Source organism: Camponotus vicinus, unplaced genomic scaffold (assembly GCF_025532165.1).
Source record: "Camponotus vicinus isolate PSW18456_S1 unplaced genomic scaffold, iyCamVici1.0 SCAF_3, whole genome shotgun sequence".
Taxonomy (NCBI): Eukaryota; Metazoa; Arthropoda; class Insecta; order Hymenoptera; family Formicidae; genus Camponotus; species Camponotus vicinus.
Genome location: NW_028141967.1, coordinates 24,131,401 through 24,152,972, shown reverse-complemented (window position 1 = coordinate 24,152,972; position 21,572 = coordinate 24,131,401). Strand labels below are relative to the sequence as shown.

Here is a 21,572-nt window from a genome sequence, read left to right as displayed (position 1 = left end):
CCCATCTGCATTCGTAGATCGAGGAGGGAAGTAAAGGATGTGTGTAAATCGACCGGTGCAATCGTTCCGTGAAAAGCCGAATTCTCGATACGGATGAATAGAACTCGTCGTTGGAAATCCACGGTCGCGATTGCGCAGACCATCTTTATTATGAATTATCATAACTGTGTATCACTCGTCACAATAAGCGTTAAAAAATGAATGATTATTCAATTGCCGGATTGATGTATCGGTAACGACGAAGAGAGGAAAATAACAAATAATTAAAATAATATCAAAAAGGCATATGCATGCAGTTATTTCTTGATCTCTCGAAGTGCACAGGAAAAAGGACATTCTTGTTTTAAAAATATATTTAGTTTTAATATGGAAATCTTGGAATGAAATTATATTGCGTTAATTAAAGAAAAATATAATTGCTTGAATAATTGTTTACTTGAATGAAGTCATTTTATATAGGTCAATCGAGAAAAATATATTTTTATGATTTAAGATTTAACTTTCTTGAGTGGAAAAGAAACAATGTTAGATAGAAAATAACATTTTTAAATCAAAGATTATAATTTTCTTAAAGTAGAATTAAATAATTATATATTCTTGAGGTGACAATTGCAATATTAAAATAAGACTATAATATTGTTGAAATTTAAAATTATTAAATTCTTTTAAAAAGATTATAAATTGTTGCGTATATACGAAACAATGAACGCGTTAGTCTAAGTATATATAAGTTTTGATTTGACACTTATTTTTTTCTGTGTGGATAAATATTTAATAGACAATATAAATCTTTCTAATTCAATACAAATTCAATTCGATTCATTCATTTATTATATTTTAATGTAAACTAATTTAGTGTCTTTTAATTTGCTTGATAATTATTTGCGTGCTTCTAAAATTAGATGTATTAATTATAAAAGTGTTGCTCATTGAGAGAGAGAGAGAGAGAGAGAGAGAGAGAGAGAGAGAGAGAGAGAGAGAGATGGAAATAACTTATGTATTTTTCTGTAATACAAATTATATCATTCTAATTTCGAGCTTTCGAAAATATTTTGCATAATAATTTTATTCTGATAAAACATTCATGTAACCTCTTCATTAATTTTTATATACGTATAAAATAACTAGGAGAATATAGATTTGTGTAAAAAATTAAATATATGATTTTATTTAGTGTGAAAAAATAAAATAAAATATAATTTTAACTTTTTGCAGATACATAATTGCATTTGCAAAAAGCATAATATCATACGGAAAATTAAATCCTTAACATTTTTCTTCTATTACTTTCTTCCATCGTCACCGTAAGAGAGAAATAACTATTTCAAATTCGCTGTCTTATATGAGAGTTTTAAAAAGCTGTCCCCCTGTTTTCTTTTATTTTAAAAATTCGATGATAATCTCTACACAAATATGATTATGTACAATATTTGTGCTTTGAGAGTTTCTTTTCTTATACTTTAAATATGCTTTTGACAACATATATTTAATTTAGCAATCGGGAGAAAATAATAAATATAAAGCCGAGAGGGAGTAAAATCCAAAGTACACTTTCTTCGTATCGATGTTATCGATATCTCATCAATCTCGATGAACCGATTGGCACAATGTGTGTTACGGTTCTGCCTCTCGCGGAGGACACGGATGCGCACTCAAGCGTCCACAGAGGCTAGTATCTATACTATCCTTTGAATGCACCATTTACAGGGTAAATACAAACACTGTAGCCCATTAGAATAATTAGTCTTGCCGCGTAGCCGCTTAGTGTGCATAGCGCGCACACCCTCAACGCAATTAATCCAGCTATAGTAACCTTTTTTCTTGTTGTTTTCTCCTCGTTTCGTGTCTCACAAGAATACGCGTTCGCTTTTCGCTTCCTCTTTTTCGCGATGTTTTCAAAAACTTTCCCCTTTTCAGTGCAAATCGTTTAAGTCGCACCAATTTTTAAGTTTCCTACACATCGAAATTATTACAGAATAATATTTGTAAAAATATTTTTCATAGTTTTTCTTTTTTCCAAATCCATTCACCTCGCATGTAGTTCAATTAAACTGCATAGAAAAGCATGTAATTTCTTTTTCCTTTTTAGTTTTCCCATCTTATATCGATCAAAAAGTTTATATCAGCAAAAGGTGCGTTGAAAAATTAATATTTTTAGATGGACTAAGATAATTCGCGATCCGAAACATATTTTTTCTATTTTCTAGAATTTTTTTAAGAATAGTTTTTTTTCTACCGGAATTACCTGAGTTTTTAAACCGTAAACGTTAATTTTACGAGACATTTTATCTTTAATTTCCTTTCTTCTCGTGTCTTTGGTAAGAAATTTTTATATAACTGGAGCTAAGAGGATATCCGCTTCTCTACGTGAATATATTTTCGTAAACCGAAATTGCTGCGTAGAGATTGCATGAGTTTGCGCAGCTGGTGATTCGTAAAATATGCAGCAGAGTTCGTGAGCGCACAGCAACGTCTTGGCTATTCGGCCGTTTGTTATGTTTGAATTATTGTTCTGATATTTCAAAGAAATGATCGTTGACTTTCCTCGGGGAATTGTATTATCCGCTTGAATTCCTTTGTCAGAGGGTCGTGGCTCATGATGCAATCTTATCGTAATTTTTCATTGAAAGAAAAAATTGCTACAATGCTATTTCCTATCGCGATGTTACGCGCAATGTAATATAATTAGATGTGGCGGTTGCTTGTCAGTTATGCAAAGAAGGGAATGAAATTATTCTAGAATATATAATATGTAAGTAGAATGTGTATTATATTTCTCCGGTAAATAACGCGATCTGTTGCTTTTTTTACGGTCAAAAGCAAATTTTAATTTCATCGTAATGGACTCGTAGAGTAAGAAGCTAGTTCTTGCAGAAAGTTTCTCTTCTCGCCTTTTCCACGCGTAACGTTTCGCGGTGGTTTCTCATCCGAGTCGTGGATATTTGACCGTCGTATAGCAGAAGCTAATCCTTCCTTTGCCGTTCATTTTAATTTCATTAAACGAGCTTATATGTACACGCCTGCGCGTACCCGGCCGCTCGTAATATTCTCCATGGCCAGGAATACCTAGGTCTCCACTCTATTTATTCATCCGCGTAATTCACAACCGGAAGGTGCTCACCGACCGGAAACGCATACACGGATGTGGCCATTGTTATTCGCCCTCGTACCGCAGCACTACCCTCAATCCTTGCTCGTCGTCCACCAATCACCCCCGCGGCCGGACTTTCTTTCAGAAAGCGCTAGAAATACGACTCTGCTTACACAGCCAGGAAACTTCGATCTCAAAATCGTCTCGAGTTGAGGAGTTGAAGATTCCCTATCGTTTTCATTGGTTGGTGTCTCGTGATTTTATATATAAAAACCGATCGCGACTTTTCGATTGAATTCAGCCGAGAAGTTGAACAGAGACGCATATCGATAATTCGGTTGACCTATATTTTTTTCTCTATCGGAGATACATTAAAAACTATGAGACTGATATAATGATGCAAATTGAGATTTTGTTAGATAAATATAAGTGACCCCAATATTTATTCGCAGAAATAGAAACATGATTATTATGTTCGAAAGGCGTTTATTAGATATTCAATTACATTCTTTTTTATTTCTAGCGTTAAAAATCAGAGTTTCTTCGAATCATCAAAGTTGTTGAGGACATGATAAATTAATGTACATAGGAATAATTAAGTTTATATCTTGTATATGATGTTAATATTTTAATAATTTGCACATTTCCAGAAATAAACATCTTTACAGCTGATATTAATCTTCAATAAAATATGCAAAGTCTTAAATCACGGAGCTTGAATTTTACTTGTCAGTTTCCGTCTGTATGATAAATAAATTAATAATTAAAAGGATTAGAGTTCATAATTAGAGTTTATAATAATAATAATTTTCTCATATATTTTTTATATTTTTAGATATCTCAGATAATTAATAAAAGCAATTAGTTTTGTATCAAAAAAGCTATTTGAAAAAATGGAAAAAAATACAAGCGTGTGGAAATATCCCTTATCATCAGTTATGTCCATTTCATTCACGTCAGTCAAAGAATTAAAAATAGAAGCAATAAACTTTATGCACAATTTAATATCATAAGTGTTTTCGCGTGAAAGAAAATATTTTTTTCCGTATAATTTAAAAATGCATGTAATATTTTAAAATATATATATTCTGTTGAAATTCATCTTCCAATTAAGTTAATTGGTTCTATTCTATTGATGTTTGACCTATATAAATGTGGGTATATATTCCGTATTGATTGTTCACATTTTGAAAGCGTTGCCTCAATCTCCCGCCGTTTTATGTATGAATCTAGCCGATGCGAAAGAATACTTCGATGAAACCAATGAAAAGTATTGTAATTGCATTTTTGGGAATTTTTGCCTGCAATCACTTTTTAATGCTATTTTATCAAAATAGCATATTTCGAAAAATTATTGCAGCTAAAACTAATTTCCATGTAGTTTTATATTCAATGCTCCTATTGTAACTAATAAATAAAAAACAAGAATTTTAACGAAAAATAACACAATTATACGAATAACTCTCCTGCAAAATTACAATTCATAGTTATAGTATTTTTTATTGATACCGTTTATTTCTAAATTACAAGAGGGAAAGAAAGAAAATGAGAGAAAATTGAACATACATAACATAATTATATTCCCTTACATTTTATGTAACACACACATTACATAATTATATTCTGTTTATCCAATCACAGTTTTCAGTTGATTATTCCATCTCATTTAGAAAACGAAAGCAAAAGGGTAGGATGCGTCTGAAAAAAAAAAAAAAAACTTACATTTCCATTATATTGATCTCACGAGACGTTGATCTCAAAGTCCATATATTCAAGTCTGGAAATATCTTGATAACGTGATATTCGATTTGGCTTCTCTCATCGATAGGGAAAAAAGGTCATAATGGAGTTAAAGCGGTTCCGGGTTCCCGGAATTACTCCTGGTGGAATTTCCACATGGGTTTTGCGTCCAATCGTACGCACCGAGATCAGAATGAAACGGGGGAAGGTATTCTACGGCGCGGAATAAACGCGAAGAATAGCTCGCATAATTACATAATGTGATCCCATCGACGTCATATACGTGCCGTCTAACAATCGCGCGTATCGGCCATATGCTCAGCGGTTGTTTTTAGGAGACTGCGCACGACCGGGAGCAAGGAATTACGATCTTTATTTGCGTACGTTCGTTACGAGAGTGAATCCCGTTCAAATCTCGAATCGTTTTATTTGCAGTGCACTCGGGATATTGACGTAGCGTTGCGACAGCCGGATAACGTGTACAATTATACCGCCTGTATCAAAGCATTTCCGAAACATTTCCTGTCTGCAGTTTAAGAATTGATCCGTTCTACGGATTGAGGCGAGAGATTTCAGAGAAATAATTCAATTATGCATTAAATAGGATAATTTAAGACCGAATAATGGTATTTCTCATGCTATTAATCGATTTTGAGATAATAGTTTCACTTTAGCTCTTGTAGAAATAAAAACTTTCCATCATATGTACAAATAGCTAATGCTCGTTGGCAAAAACTGACTATTTTTACATTAATGAGACGCGAGCCAGCAATAGGGGTCTATTATTTTCAAAGAAATTTGTTGTTAATTACTTTTAGAACAGTCGCAGGATACATAAACCCATTTGATGCATGAGCACTTTAACGATTTATAATTATTACGACTCTATATTCTTTTGTTTTATTACAGTTTTACGGAAGAAAAGCGCAGGCTCATTCGTCATAAGCTTAAACAATGTCTGGCAATTTAAGCGCGCGCGCTAGCACAGTATCGTACTCCATTATTCGACCGGCTTCATAACAGCAAGATTTCATCTGCAGAATCCGAAAGGTCGTCGGTATATAAGTCACCCTGATTTTCTTTGAGATTTAAGCGCTTGGTGCACTTATAAAGAGAAAACCGATATAACCAGGTTAATTTTGTTTTACCAAATTTGAGTTCCACGATTAGTTTAGTTGAAATATTTCTCAATTATTTGAATCGATGATTGAAGACGTCTAGACTGCTCAATTACACATTTAAATATTTAACAATTTTCATTGATAATCGTGTCAGTTTTATCTATTTATTGACGCAGATCAATTAGAATGTGTGTCACTTGAAGAAGAAATTAATTTCTTACGTAATTGACAGGCAAAAAATACGCTTAATAACGAATATTGTTTTTATACCTTTTTCAATCTGTCGATGGATCAATAAGCGGCTACAAAACACCGCGTTGCGATATCGCTGTTGTCAGAATCGCTGTAGAATTATCGATTAATGGCCACGCGTGAATGTAAAGAGGGACATAAATATTCGAGTACCGAAAGCCCGCAATCTGAGAGCTTCAGTTTTTTAGCTGCCAGTGTGTTTACTTTATATCATACAAACAAGAGAGAGAGAGAGAGGTGTGCGCTTCTTTTATTTAACTATTCCAGCAACGGTAAGGATGAGAAGGAGAGAGGGAAAAAGAAATAAAAAGGGAGAAGAGGTCGAGAGAAAGGGGGTTGAAAGCGAGGGAAAAAAAGGGAGTGATGGGGAACCAAAAGGGAAAGGGACGCGAGACGGATATATAACGAGTAGACGAACATTGTGTTGAGAATCGTCGGGCGATTTCGCAGGATTTCGTAATTGAAACGCTCCTACACGAGGTAGGACCGGCGCGAGAAACACGGCAGACAAACGCCGCTTTTCCTCCTCCGGACCCTTTATCCACCGTCTCGAGTAGCTGCAGAGAGAGCCAAGTTAACGGAATGTCCGGCTATTTCGGTGCCGTACAACGCTTGCTCTTTTTCTTCATCTGTGTCTACCAGGCCCCTCCGTCTCTTTCCGCTTTCCATTTGTCTCTTCCTCACCTTCATTAGATTCCGCGGCGCTTACGCGTCATTCTTTCGCGCGCTACCCTTTGCCGCATGTAATTCGCGAATTCTCTCGCACCTCTTTCTCTCTGTTTTCTTTTCGCTTTCTTTAATTCATCACTTCCCGCGCCTCTCCCGCGAGATGTTTCGCTTGTGTTTACACGCGAGGGGTTTGCGCAGCGATTGTGGAGTTAACTTATTGAACATTACACGCAATCTTGAATATTCGCCAAGAGTATTGTGTAAATGAATATGAAGATTAAAATTCTAGATGTTGTTTCAAATGTAAATTTTTTAATTGTACCTTGTTCGAGCTATTTAAGCAAGTAATATTACGTTTCATAATTAGATACTTAAATAAAAATCGAAGAAATACTCAGAGATATACCTCTAAAAAAAACCTTACAAAAATAAAAAAAAAATACGCCAAGTACGTAAAAAATATTCTACCTTGTATGCAACAATTACAGTAATTTTCTCTCACAAAATCATTTTTGTAAAAAACAAAATTTCAACAAATAATTTTTCTAAAAAAATATTAAAAAATAAAATATCAAAACTAAATATAAAATCAATAATTACTATTAACCAAGTACTTAAGAGCAATTTGTAAATTTCATATAATATTTCCCATGAAATATATCAACTTTACATCGTAGAAATATTATACATAAATTCTCCCTAAGATTTAAATAAAAATCGAAGAAATACTCAGAGAGATATATTAAATTGAAGCTGGTACGCTTGTTTTAAAAATATGTCAGTTCATTGTGATTAATATACGCATTCTGGGAGAGATGCGACGATGCCAAAAAGCTTAATTAGACTGAAATAAACCGGTCATATTTATCCCGATCTATATATATGTTCTCGCTTTACAGCTGCACGACCGTTTCCATTTTTTTTTTCATTTTTGTTTCAGTCCCCTCGAGGAGTTTTTGTATCTCTTTCTCTCCTTCTCTCTTCTCTTCTTTATCTTGTGCTTTCGCTATGGCTTGGTTAAACTCTCGACAGCGGAGACAGTACACCGAACAAAGACCGACCATTTCTTGGCACAGAGTCACATGGTCTCCGTTAATGAACAGTCTTCACCAATTTTAGACGTTGAACGTGGACCAGCAAAAAGCAAGGAGATGCGTACAGGGCATCTCTAACTGTATCTAACTTTACATCGCGCGACTCTTTGCTGCGAGGGAATATTTTTGAGGAATATTCTCTGATTGTGAGAGAAATATTTTTTCACATTAACGTCTACGTAAAATACTCCATTTTTCACTATCGTAAAATTAGCGACATTAGGCTGCATCTTCTTCTATTTAAGATATTTTTAAGATATATATTCGCATTTTTATTATGCAATTTAATCGAGATTTGTTAACCAATTTGAAACGATATACATATTTGTATTTTATCTTATGCAAATTTATGAAACTGATGATATCTCGAGATACACTCTATTCGATTGTGCGGCAGAGTCATTTTTAAACTTGGATCACGCTTTTGCACGCAATGCATACTTTATCCTTGTGTGTTCTGATTAAATATAAACAAAAACGTTTAGCTAAGAATCGGTGCAATCATATCCCCAGCGATATGCGGCGTACCAGTTAAAATTAACTCTCTATAATTAAACACAGGCGCAGTAAATTAAAACAATAAATATCGGAGAGGACTGCGGAAGAGAGAAAGAGTGAGCGCGAATTTATCGGGGGAGAGAGGATGGCACATTTGCAACGGGCAGGATACACATGTATTCAACTTGATGCGCAATAATGCACGCGTCTCATATTTTTTCTCTTTTCGCATTTTCGCTCGATGAATCCGTCGACTCTAATAGATTCAGATAATTATTGTGTACATAGTTTTTATAACGATAAATACATCGATTCCATTTTTCGTATCCGAGTAAAATGAAAAGATTGGTTAATTGATTAAGTAACTGATAATCTTTTCAAAGCAGGTTCGGATTTATTACAATATTTTCTACTTGGGATTTGCGAGCTCCAATTAATATATATTCGCACGTGCGCATGAGTAAGTTTTTTCATTAAAAAAAAAATGATTATGAACGCGAATCAAGCTTTGTTTATTATTTATTACCCGTAAATTTGCTCGATTCTTTCAGTCGTAACGTTAGATATTGGTCGTTGTGTTAATTTTGAAAATAATAATATGCATGTGTGCATATATAATAGATTCATTCATATAAAATACTAGTTTCAAATATTTGATAACGCGGCGGAGCGTCGTATTGCGCTTTTCATTCAATTATCGGCTCGCATACTCGAATGAATGGACGCGTGCGAATACGCTCGTTTTGTCCTACGCCGATAATACACAATATATCTGCATTCGGATTCCAAATGTGGGCCGCACATTGCCGAAGATTTGAGATTCTGCGAGCTTTTCCATCCCCCTTCCTTTCCCGTTCATCTCCTGCCCTCTTCCTGTTCCATTATTCTGTATAAATTTCTCTAACGCTATAAGTGACTTTTATTGTATTATTCGAGAGAATTTCTCTCCATGTTTTTTTTCCATTAACAGCAGTTTCGTCACATATTACATATTGTCACAATATTTTCACTATAATTTACTATTCAATTAATGGAATTTATATAATAAATATATAGTTTCTGTTGTATGCGTTACGCGGGAATAATGAGTATGACTTAAAAATAATGCTGGATTTTCTGGATGTTGTCATTTCAACGCAAACTAATTTGTTTTCATTATCAAAGGGCTGGGTGGAATCTCATTGTCGGAGCCATTAATCTTAATAAGTGCGGCCAAACAACGATTATGTTTCCTCTGCTGATTTTCTTTAGAATTCGGGCTCTAAATTGCGCGCATACGATTTAAAACTGAGAATAAATAAAATATACTATGTATATTTAACGCAAATGGATTTCTGCAGATATATCTGTTTGCGAAACGCCACAGAAGAATCTTCCAATTTATTCAGAGACGGCATCTCTGGAAATTATTTCCGAATGAATTTATTGTTGCAATCATATATTTGTGGCGAAAGAACGGGTTTCTTATAGATATGAATAGGAAGCTTCCAATTTAACTTTAATGATGACGTATCTCTTTCAACCTAATGATCCAGAGGCATAGATACTGATGATTTCATCTCTCCCGATTCTGTTCCTCGGTGAATTACGACACTCATACACACGAATTCTCCCCCGAAAGATGGGATTCCGTTTACATACCGCGAATCCGCGTATCCCGCCAGGGATACGCGATGTAACTATGGTTCTAACTACGTTCGCCAGCGGCAAACGGATGCTGTACGCGACCGATTGACCATCCACCCCTTTTTGTCCCCTATTCGGCAATCACTTCCCTACTTCCCTTCAAAATACGCGCTGCTGCTGTTGCTGCTGCTGCTATTGCTGCCGTTGCTGGTCGTCTCCGCGCTACCGTGTGTATTCTCGCTATTAACTTCTCGCGCATCGGTCGATAGGATCGATAGCATTGCTCGGCCATCGTGCCGGCGATGCACCGCGGCGTTATCTTCTCGCTAGGCTGCATTAATGTACCTCCAGTTATTGCGGGCGGGGAGAGGGTTGGACAAAATGGTCCGGAGCCGCTCGGCGAAACGCTACTACAAACCGATACGTGGATACGATAGATCCAGATGCACGCGCTTTGCAGGCCGCTGCGATTTAACCGGATGTAATAGGCGAGAAGGGGCGGGAAGGGAGATGAGAGAAACAGAGAGAGATTTGCAGCGCCGCCGGGATGGCAGAGGGTGGAAAGAGAGGGTGGTCGCCATAGGTCGCAACTCCACCGGCCAAAATGCATTCCGGCATATCATCAGCGATATGGGGTAATTATTAATTGTCAGCGGAGGGGTTAATGGAAGCTATACGTGGGCATACTCATACCGGACATAGCTCTCTTTCTTGCGTCTCCACCCTTCTTGCCATTCCTATATCGATGATGAGTTGCATCCACGCTCGCAGCATTCGCATATATGTGTGTCGGGCACGTGTGTGAAACGTATAACTAAAGTTCGTTACATGATACGATAGTTTAGACTTTACAAAAAAACTTTCGTACAACAGTGTAAAAAAAGAAATGTTATGATTATAAAAACAAGTTTTGTGCATTTTTACGTGTCTTTAAATTTGTTGTAAAGTTTCTAGTTTTCTAATTTAAAAAAAGATTGCAATTAATCTTGAAATAAAATAAATAATTATGCACTTATGATATTTTTAATAAATAAAATTACTTTCTTCCCGAAAAAGAATGCTTTACATTTTTAACATTTTTTTCCTAAATTTCATTTCTCTATTAGCTAGAAAAAATTAATTTATTTAAACTAAAACATATGATATATATTTTGGAATTCTTCTTTCTGCGAGGAAACTCTACGCGGAATATTTAATGATAGTTTATAATTTGTTAAGTAATCCGTTTTGATGTAATGACGAATACGTCCGCATCATATAAGCATCTATCGTGTGTATTTACTCACTGTTTATCCGTTATCCCTTTATATCTATTCATATTATTGCGTGTGTGTAGGTGCGTATGTTGCGTAACGCGGTTCTCTTTGCTCCGTATAAACCTGCATTCCAATTACGAAATGTGTCGTTTTCGACAATGGGCCTCGGGAGAAGCGAGAGAACGCGATGCCCGTGTATTTGTGCTTTAGTATTAGCATCCGCACGTGCGTTTGACCCCCCCTACGATACGACGTGTAACGCGTCCGATGCGTGGCATGGATTCATTATGTTAGTATGAGGATTCTGTACAGCGTGTAGCAAAGATAAGCTCCCTTGTACGCGGTAACTCTGTTTACGGATGGATTATTAGGAAATATTCTTTCTACATTTTAATTTTGCTTAAAATTAATGAATACATGTTTATTTTGCGTTCCATTTGTGGTGAATTTTTATCTCAAAGTTACCTTTCTTTTCCCCCTTAAACATAGAACACTATGATATTTTAATGACTTTTTTTATTTTATATGTAAAAAGTAGAATTAATAAAGTTGAAAAATGATTTCAAAATTTATTTTCGTACATATATTGTGATATAAAATATAAAATATCGTGGAAATCATTAATTTTTTAATTTCTTATTGTAATATTTTTTATATGCGATCAGGAGAATCGATTTATGTAAAAGAAATGACATGGGTTCATTTAAGTGAAGATATCATCTTAATGCTTTTCCATTCCTAGATAATTTTGATTCAATCACATTTTCCTCTCATAAAATATCAGGAAAAAATATCGAACTTGATTTAGTTTCAGGATATTTTCAAAAATTATTTTGATCCAATCATATTTTCCTGTAATCATGGAACGTCGAGAAAAGATTATCGGACCTGATTTAGCTCCATTTTATATTTGACTTTGTTAATTATAAATTTAGATTATATTTGCGCATAATATATGGCGACGAGAGGTGTGAATATTTGTTTGACAAGTAGATTGCCGCAGATATTGATACGCGTCTACATCCGTCGCGCACAAATGTCGATTGACGACGGCAAACGAAACGTCGATAAAATTTCGCGAAGAATAAAACGATCAATTTTCAATAAATGCTGTCGCGCGAAAGCAGCGGGTTGAAGAAGAGGATATTCTGTCTACTTACGACGCGACTTACGAGCCCGGTCTTATGCGGTCAAGTATCTCAGAATGCAGTCACGTACGCGGACAAAAATGACCGCTTCACCCCGGTCGCCCTTTCTCAACGCCGACAATTTATTTGTGACAATTTATTTGTATTATAAAGTGACGCGCGCATTGTATATCCCGTGATTAAAGAGCTCTAACCATCTCTGTCGCAATAATCATCCCTCTTCGCTTTCTCAATCCGCATACGTTTTATGCGCCGCTTTTTATCGCGTTTATTCTCATTATCGCGTTTCAAAAAACGCTTTTTGGATTCGGAACGTAACTCGTTATAATCGCGGAAAGTTCAGTAGCATCATCTGTTTTAATTGCAGCGAATATTCATACGGCCAATAATAAAGGAACCGTATAACAATTTGAGCTAAATTTGAAACCATTCTTATAAAAGCATTATATATTTAGATTTCTGTATTTTATGAAAAGGCCCGCACATGAAATCCATTAAAGGCCATTATGATATAAAAGATTTTGGTTAAATCATGAATTAATTTTGTCCTCAAATTAAATATCATCATTAATGTAATCATTAGTAAAGTATAATTAAATCAGTGTAATCATTAGACAAATAATTTTGCAACCGAAAAATTCCGCTCTATTTTTGAAAAATATCATGAAATTTAATTCATTTGTAATTTATTTCACATTTTACCCATGAGATGAGAATTTAGAAATTTAAAATTCTCTTAGAAAATCAGTTAAAATTTGACTAATTAATTTAGACCTGTCCCATTAATTCTGCATCATAAGTACAATTGAATTCAGATTCCCGTATATGTAACAGCATTGCGCGTAAATGGGCATGTAACAGATTGCATCAACAGCCTCGTGATATTGCTCTGTGTGTCGATGTTTATCTCTTATTAACTTAGATCATTAAGTGAATGATCGTGCCTATTATTCGGTTATGCTATTATTTATGCATTGGACGTCAACTCGTTAACTGTGCACGTAACTAACACCGATCATATGCCTGAATTGAGTAGAGATATACTCAAACAAGGCAACATTGTGTGAAATACTTAGAACGAGGATTATTGATGTCATAAAATCATAAATTGCACAGAGATAACTCATTTTTATTACAATTTTCTCTTAAAGATTGGCACATCTATTTTATTTGTTGTGTAAATTAATGATTGGACGAACTGACTTTTCTATGTATTTCTTGAAAGTTTAAAAAGTTGGCAAAGCTAAATTTAAAAGATATACATACGTCGATAGTTTATTAAATAAAAGTTTGATTGAAGTTATTCGAATAACTTTGTTTAAAATTGTTTAATTTGCTCGAATGCCTCTCTCGCTAAACACGATATAAGATACGGGTCAATAAAGAGGACAGATGCACAGAAAAAAAGGACATTCTTGTTTTGAAAATATATTTAGTTTTAACATGGAAATCTTGAAATGAGATTATATTGCGTTAATTAAAGAAAAATATAATTGCTTGAATAATTGCCTACTTGAATGAAGCCATTTTATATAGTTCAATCGAGAAAAATATATTCTTATGATTTAAGATTTAATTTTCTTGAATGGAAAAGAAACAATGTTAGATAGAAAATAACATTTTTAAATCAAAGATTATAATTTTCTTAAAGTAGAACTAAATAATTATATATTCTTGAGGTGACAATTACAATATTGAAATAAGACTATAATATTGTTGAAATTTAAAATTATTAAATTCTTCTAAGAAGATTATAAATTGTTGCGTATATACGAAACAATGAACGCGTTAGTTTAAGTATATAAGTTTTGATTTGACACTTATTTTTTTTCTGTGTGTAGAGAGAATAATAAAGTAAAAGATGTAGCGAAAAGAATGGAGCGAACATAAGGAAGTGGGAATTAAGAAGAAAGGCGAGTTGAATGAGATCAATTGAGCTAGAGTCGCTTAAAAAGATAAATGTCCATAACCGAGTTGTATAGCAACTCGACTAACTCCTTGGGACGAGAGATTTAACAATCAGCCTTCATGTTGCAGAATATATACGCGGAAGAGAGGCGCCTTAATTTTCTTTACAATTAATTATGATACAAACTGACGATTTTAATGTCTTGTATAATAATGAAATGAGACGCATAATGATCGCATAATGGTTCGCGGAGGAATTTCGCAAAGCTCGCCAACTTGGCGAGTACGTAAAGTAGAAACGGTACGACACGCGATGATAAACGGGCGATTAAAAGTGACCATTTTGCGTTGTCTCCGGGGAGTCGGCGTGTGGCTTTATGTATCCGAGAATCTCCCATACTGTATGTTACCTCGCAAGAAAAAAGGAGGTGTTGCCAGAACTATATTCGCAACCGCACAAAAACAGATACAATACGTCGTGATATATCATAATTTTTTTTTAAGTTTGCGCGCAACTACGCGAGGAGCTATCGCTATGGCTTTTTAACGGTATACGAAGCTAGCGGTATTATAAATCCTTTGCTTATAATATATCTCGATGAAAATATATAATAAATAGCGAAAAGGATATCTTTTAATCTTCAAACTACATATTTTCTAATGTTGTCGCACAAGGATACAATCCAATTCCTTGTCCTTATTAGATACGTAAGAGGAATATATGGAATTTGAAAGTATTGCCGCTTTTACCAAAATGATGTTTAAATGTAAGTGATAATGATGAATGGCAGAATATTTTTTTAGTATTAATTATTAATTTTTTAAATTAATTAAAATGCAAATTATGAAGAAATTGTTTCAAAACAACCGCAGCTTCTTTTAATAGCAGATTCTCCGGCTAATTTGGAGACGATTTTAGGGCGAAATGTTGAGGAAAATTGTCATTTTTTGCAAGTTTCTAATTTTTTCCATCTTTGTAACTAAACTCCAAATTAAAATTCCATTAAACTTGATGTACAATTAACTAAAGAATGTAATTTTGTTAACTATTTAATTAACTTTACAAAGTTTAGCTTATAATTCGGAAATTATTGATATCTCAATAATTACACTGTCAGAACAAATTGCCTCCAAATTAACCAGAGAGAATCTGTTCTTCAAAAGACCGTGATTTTTTCGGCACTTTGTACATAACATTTAATTTATTCTGAAAACGCTATGCAATACGAAAATTCGTTAAAGAGATGACGATAAAAGCGGGAAAAAGAGTACAAATGCCGCCTATATAAACTAATCGATAATTAATTTTCACGTGCATTAATCACGAAGCGCAAACGATGTTAAAGCAAAGTGACAATTATTGCGCACGTGCTTACGCGCTCAACATATTTTAAACGTGATCGTAACTACGCAACTGCCAACGAAGCATGTCTAATTCGCTGAAAGAAGTAGTCAGCAGCAGCAGCAGCAGCAATAGCAGCAGTAGCAGCAGCCAAGAGATGACATCGAAAAGGAAACTCGGCGCCGGATGCACGGTCATTACCCGGACAATACCGCATTAACGGTTTAAATCGAATTTAACGGCCTACGAAGCTGATCCTCCTCCTACCGCCCTCTCCCCTTGATCTACGTCTCTACGGCTACCCTTCCGTACGATTCGGGGCACCCCTCACACTGATGCACGACCAACACGTTGGTAACGATACCACGGAGAATTTGATTGCTTTACGGGTTACCCGTGATTAGGTAATCTGCCTGTCTCATCCGGTACGTTCCTCCCCATTCGCGCCGATGTATATACCGAGGATGGAGAGGGAGAGGAAGGGGATATCGCCGTGGATTTAGCGGAACGACCGCGCACGGGATTTATCTCCCTTGATTCTTATCGGTGTGTACGACCTATTATGAACTATGAAACATCGCCGACAAGGATCTATAAATTTGCGAATCGCGTCAGCGTGAATTCAAACGGAATATAGAATACGGAAGATGCGCGAATTCTCAAAGCGTAAGAATACAATGGTGATAATTAAACCGCTATTTATCTTACATCTGACGTGTAATAAAGTTTACTCTTTCAGGATTTCGAATGGTAAAACGAGACTTATCAATCTGGAGTTTATCAAGGGATTTACCTTCTATGAATCTTATCGATAAATTTCTCTTTGCCAAAACTATAAATTCTGTGTAGAAACAATCTCTTTCATTGATCCTTTCTTCGCATTTCGTTGGATTAGATTGCCAGCGGCAGATATACAGGGTGTTTCTTAATAAGTGCGAAAACTGTTAGAAGATGATTCTTTGTCGAAAATATTTAATAAATTATTTTTCATATAAACATATACTCCTACATCCCTCCCTGTGGAGTTACACTCCTCCAAAAATGGGGGTAAAAATTAGGTTTTTATTTTTTTCTCAAATTTGGAACAAGTTAAAGAAATGAAATTAGGTGGATATTTTCTACTAGTAAAAAGGTTATTTATTAATATTTTTTTCAGCTTCCCGTATTGTTATAAGGGAATGAAACTAGCAACCCCTATTCAATTTTTTATTAGAACTTTTTAATGGGCCGGAATATGATTATCTAAAAATATGCATTAAAAAGTTTGATTTATTTAGAAACTTTTTTATTTTTTTTATTTTTTTTTCATAAAATCAGTAGTTTTCAAGAAAAAAAAATATATTATCGTGCACAGCATAGGTAAATAGCATAGGTTTCGAATTAGGAGAAGTTAAATTTTAAAATAAAAATAAAATTAGAGTAAATGTTGAAAAAATTGGGATAAAAACAAAATTGTAATAAAAACCTAAAAACCTAAAAATCTAATTTTTACCCCCACATGAAAAACCCCCCTTAATTTTGACAAATCATCTCAAATTTTTCGCAGTCATTAACAAATACCCTGTATAATATTTCAAATATAGATTTTTTTGAAAAAAATAATCATTCAAGCATCTAATATTTTTATCTAAATAAAATAGTAATAATTAGAAATTTATCTACGTGAATGATAAATTATTTTCTGTTTTAAAGAGATTACTGCATGTATGTTGCTGATCGCTGAACTATCAAATCCTTTGTGGATCGACACGCTTGACAGTAGACTTTGCCTCACTTACAAAAGGATCGATCGAATAACGTCATTACATACGAAAAATCGAAAAGAGAGAGCAAATATCTTGTGTGCGTACCTACATATCCCATACACGTATGACATATACACATACACGAAACACGTGTGTGCGCGCACGCGCGCGCGCGCATACGTCCACTCGCGCGTAACTACACACTTGAATAAATACTTGAATACATACATGTATGCATCGCATGGAACATATTATGTACTTGAGAGCTTGATATTACCCCCGTACCAAGGGACAGCAATGCATACTGAATAGCCATTACCCTTTTCCCCATTACACGGTCACCTGGCGTGTATAGAATACCAGATTCGCGCGAATAATAACGAATCTATTACTAGGCCGTCATAAACGAGCCATCTCGGAGGCGAATGATCCTTTTTCGATCCTGTGATATATCTGATAAATAAAGAAGAGAAGTAGTTATTTCGCTCCGTTAATTCGAGTGAATCTTTTTGAAGATTTTCCTCTGATGTGTCCTCTGACGTGACCGTTTTTCGTAATTGAATTTAAAGAAGCGATAATATAATGAATTATTGCTACGTCGAATTATTTATGCAATTGTTTCACAGTTTCGTTTCGTGATTTAAAAATTGTTTAGTTACACACCGTTTTTTGTACATGTACTTTCTCTACAAAACTGAACTCTTTGCATCATAAAAATTTCAACGTATCCCGGTTCTGCCGGGTTGAAATAAAAAGCAAATTCTGTCGGAATTGGTGGTTTATCTGGAATATTTAGAGGGAAATTGTCCACAGTTTTACGTCATCAAGAAGTGGAGAGTGACGGGCAATCGTGTCGCGAGAAAAAAATCGAAATTTTTCCGCGATTCCGACTCGCAACTGAAAGTTTATAATTCGTTGTTAAAAAGTGTGTTGCGCAGCATGATCTCCGGGGAAATCAGACGAAGCGTCTGGCGATACGTTGCCTTGCAATCACAAACGTCACATGAAACATAAACTCCATGCATCCGCGAACGATACACCGATAGAGAATACTAATGATCAGATGGATTTCCCACGTGTCGCTTTCACCTGCGAATACATGTATATAATCCTTCTTCAAAATTTTTAACGACGTCTTTAATCATTTTATCGGGACATGAAAGTACCCTTTGAATCGAGAGATACGATAGTAATATTGTTTCCTCCTCGAAAGCAAGATCGCGTTTTAATACTGTTATTTGGATCAGACATATAATCACGATTATATTGTCTGCGTCAGAGATGCACTTTGCTTTATTTCACCTTTATTCTCCCTTAGTCGGAGGAGACGCAATATTTGTCTTTCTATCGAGTATACTATGCGAAAAAGCGAGTCGAACGCAAATCCGGCAGTCGATAGATCGACTATTCGGCCGTTGGAGTCGTCTAGGTGCCTCTAAAATGTCGCCGGAAGGGATGTAACGTTTATATAACTCGGACCCTGCTGGTGTGTTCACCGGGATAGAATTTAATAAAAACCCACGAGGCATCTTTACGCCCTCGTAACAAGCGCGCTCGTAAACCGAAGAGAATGCCGAAGTCCTTTATATCTCGTGCAATCCTTTTTCTACAATCTCGAATGCATGCGGTCGAGGAACGATAATTACTACGGTAAAACTGGTTTGATTGCAACGGGACGAGTCTGGACCGACTGGGGAATATCATATCCTTGGTGTTTCCTTCTTCATTGTTTTCCCCTTCTCGAAACATCTCGTGCATTTGGGTCTTGAAAAGAGTCTTTTTAAGAGACTGAGCGCCAAGTCTCCGTGCAAAATTCCCCCACTGTTTGGAACACTAGAAATGAACGTTTCCATTAACCAAAAAGCGAATAACTATGCGTTGCGCAACAAAAACACGAATACTGCTCGCTCGTTTTGACAAACACTCACTCCGAAGAGTGACTACTGCTACACAGAATTGTTGTAGATATTCCACTTTTACTCTTTGTCAGTGATTCTATTTTAGACCTACATTTAATTTGAAACGTGCAGTAGATAAATTTCAATTTATTCCTTGAATAAAATTTAGATGGAATTATTCTTCGTGCACGCTCTCGACAAAGAATAATTACGAAGGTAAGACTCTTTGGGTTAAATCGAAACGATTGTGCAAACACGGTAGAAAACTATTCGACAATAAATCTTTGTACTGTAAATCTCATCGTCTGAATATCAAATACGGTATACGTAGATATGTATATTGGCAAGATCGCAGAACGTAAGGGGATGTCAGGGAATGCTAATAATATTTGCATTTTATGAGAATTCTAGCATGTTGAGCCCGGGCACAAAAGTGTCGTCGAGATGTTTCCATAAATGTGTGTATCGACGCTATTTCAGATTTCATCGTTGATTCATATATCGTATATCACTGCAAATAATTTTCGCTGCAAGATTTTTGCGATCAATTGTCGAACGTTTATATTCATGCTTTTCATAATTTTTTAACGAGATACAATTGATATAAATATAACAAATATTATAATTATAAAATATTATCATGTCGTATATAAATAAAAGATGCACGTCCTTCTTCATTACAGACGACGTATTATTCCATATAACTTATTGCTCTCTTCTTAACAGACTTCCCATTTTGCACTAACGTAATTCTGAGATGAAGGTCCCACAGCGTGTACCTATAAAATTGAATTTATCGACGAACATTCTCCCTGTTTACACGTGAAAACGATCTTTTATTCGCTCTTACGATAATTAAAGGTAAATTCTGGCGGTTGAGTCGTGTTGGTACATACGCGTGTGAGTGCCTGTACTTACTCGGTTAGACGGTATGTAGCGATGTTGTTTGGAGAGCTTCTTACAAATTAGCCGTGAATATTCATGTGAGGAAGGTGGAGTAAAACCGCAGGGCACGTACTATCTTTGCGGAAAACATTTCGAGGGGATATTCCTACCTTCCGGAAGACAGTAAAACTGGAAAAAGGTGTTGTCGGTTGGTCAGATTGTCTCTAACTATCTAAGTAAAAATATCATGGATTAGAGTGGCTCGAGATGTGTATACAAATATATATTTTAATTTAAATTATATTTTTATCCGAATCTCTCATGGAGATATACAGGGTATCAGGGCAATCTCTTCCCCCCAAAAAAGCTGTTGTCACCTCGAGAGTTTTTCAAAAAACTATAATAAAGTATTTTTTCATCGAATATTTTTCGAGTTATGAAGCTTGAAATAATCTCTTAATTTTACATAAACCGTAAAACATAATTTGCAATTAACAATTACATATTTTTTCTTCGAAACAATTATGTATTTTCTTTACACCAATTGATTCTTCTCATTATTTTGTACATAAAAGTATTAAGGTAAGATAATCGAAAAATGAATATTTTACAAGATATTTTACAGTTTATGTAAAATTAAGAAATTATTTCAAGTCTCATAACTCGAAAAGTACTCGATGAAAAAATACTTTATTATAATGTTTTGAAAAGCTCTCGAAATAAGCTACAAGAGCTTTTTTTTGGGAAGAGATTGCCCTGACACCCTGTACATATATATTTCAATCACTAGAGTTAAAATTAATGATTAACTTGTGTGAATCTTAATTTTTTTGTAGATTCTAATTTATGGGAAAATTATCACATTTTTGTTATGAATAAAGAGAGATATGTAGCTTTTTATAGAGATTGTCTGTACCAAATCATCGATTATATCACTAATTTGACTATTTATTTTAATCATAATTTTTCAGATGATTTGATGTAAGGAAATATCGCGATCATGTATATAATTACATTATTACACATATTGTATGTGTTACTTTATTATAACTGCCGGTGCTTGTCAATCGCCACTTTAAAATGAGGCTAATGATTCTGGTGCTTTGGCGCGGATATAAGCGCTTGGAGTTTTTATGAAGTCTCGAGAATCGCGAACTAGACGGGGGGGAACGAGGGCCAACGAGCGTAGTAAAGCATTACTTACGAGAAATGTGGCTTTACGCATCGTACACCATCGTGGACGACCGGGGAAGATACGGGGGATAGGAATGGAATTTACTTCAATTTGCAAAAACTCTC

At 35.0% G+C, this 21,572-nt stretch overlaps 1 protein-coding gene and 2 long non-coding RNA genes across 11 annotated transcripts in view; 1 reads left to right on the top strand and 2 right to left on the bottom strand.

Annotated features, from left to right (window-relative positions):
* Window positions 1–21,572, bottom strand: part of LOC145969294 (uncharacterized) — a 229,029-nt gene that overhangs the window by 31,376 nt on the left and 176,081 nt on the right. The gene's annotated exons all lie outside the window — the stretch shown is intronic.
* The window catches only part of LOC145969289 (lachesin), a 218,899-nt gene that overhangs the window by 55,099 nt on the left and 142,228 nt on the right, over window positions 1–21,572 (top strand). The gene's annotated exons all lie outside the window — the stretch shown is intronic.
* Window positions 4,654–21,572, bottom strand: part of LOC145969293 (uncharacterized) — a 73,216-nt gene continuing 56,297 nt past the window's right edge. Inside the window, exon 3 of the long non-coding RNA XR_014438012.1 lies at window positions 4,654–4,789. This is a non-coding gene — a long non-coding RNA (uncharacterized LOC145969293). The remainder of the gene's footprint in view (window positions 4,790–21,572) is intronic.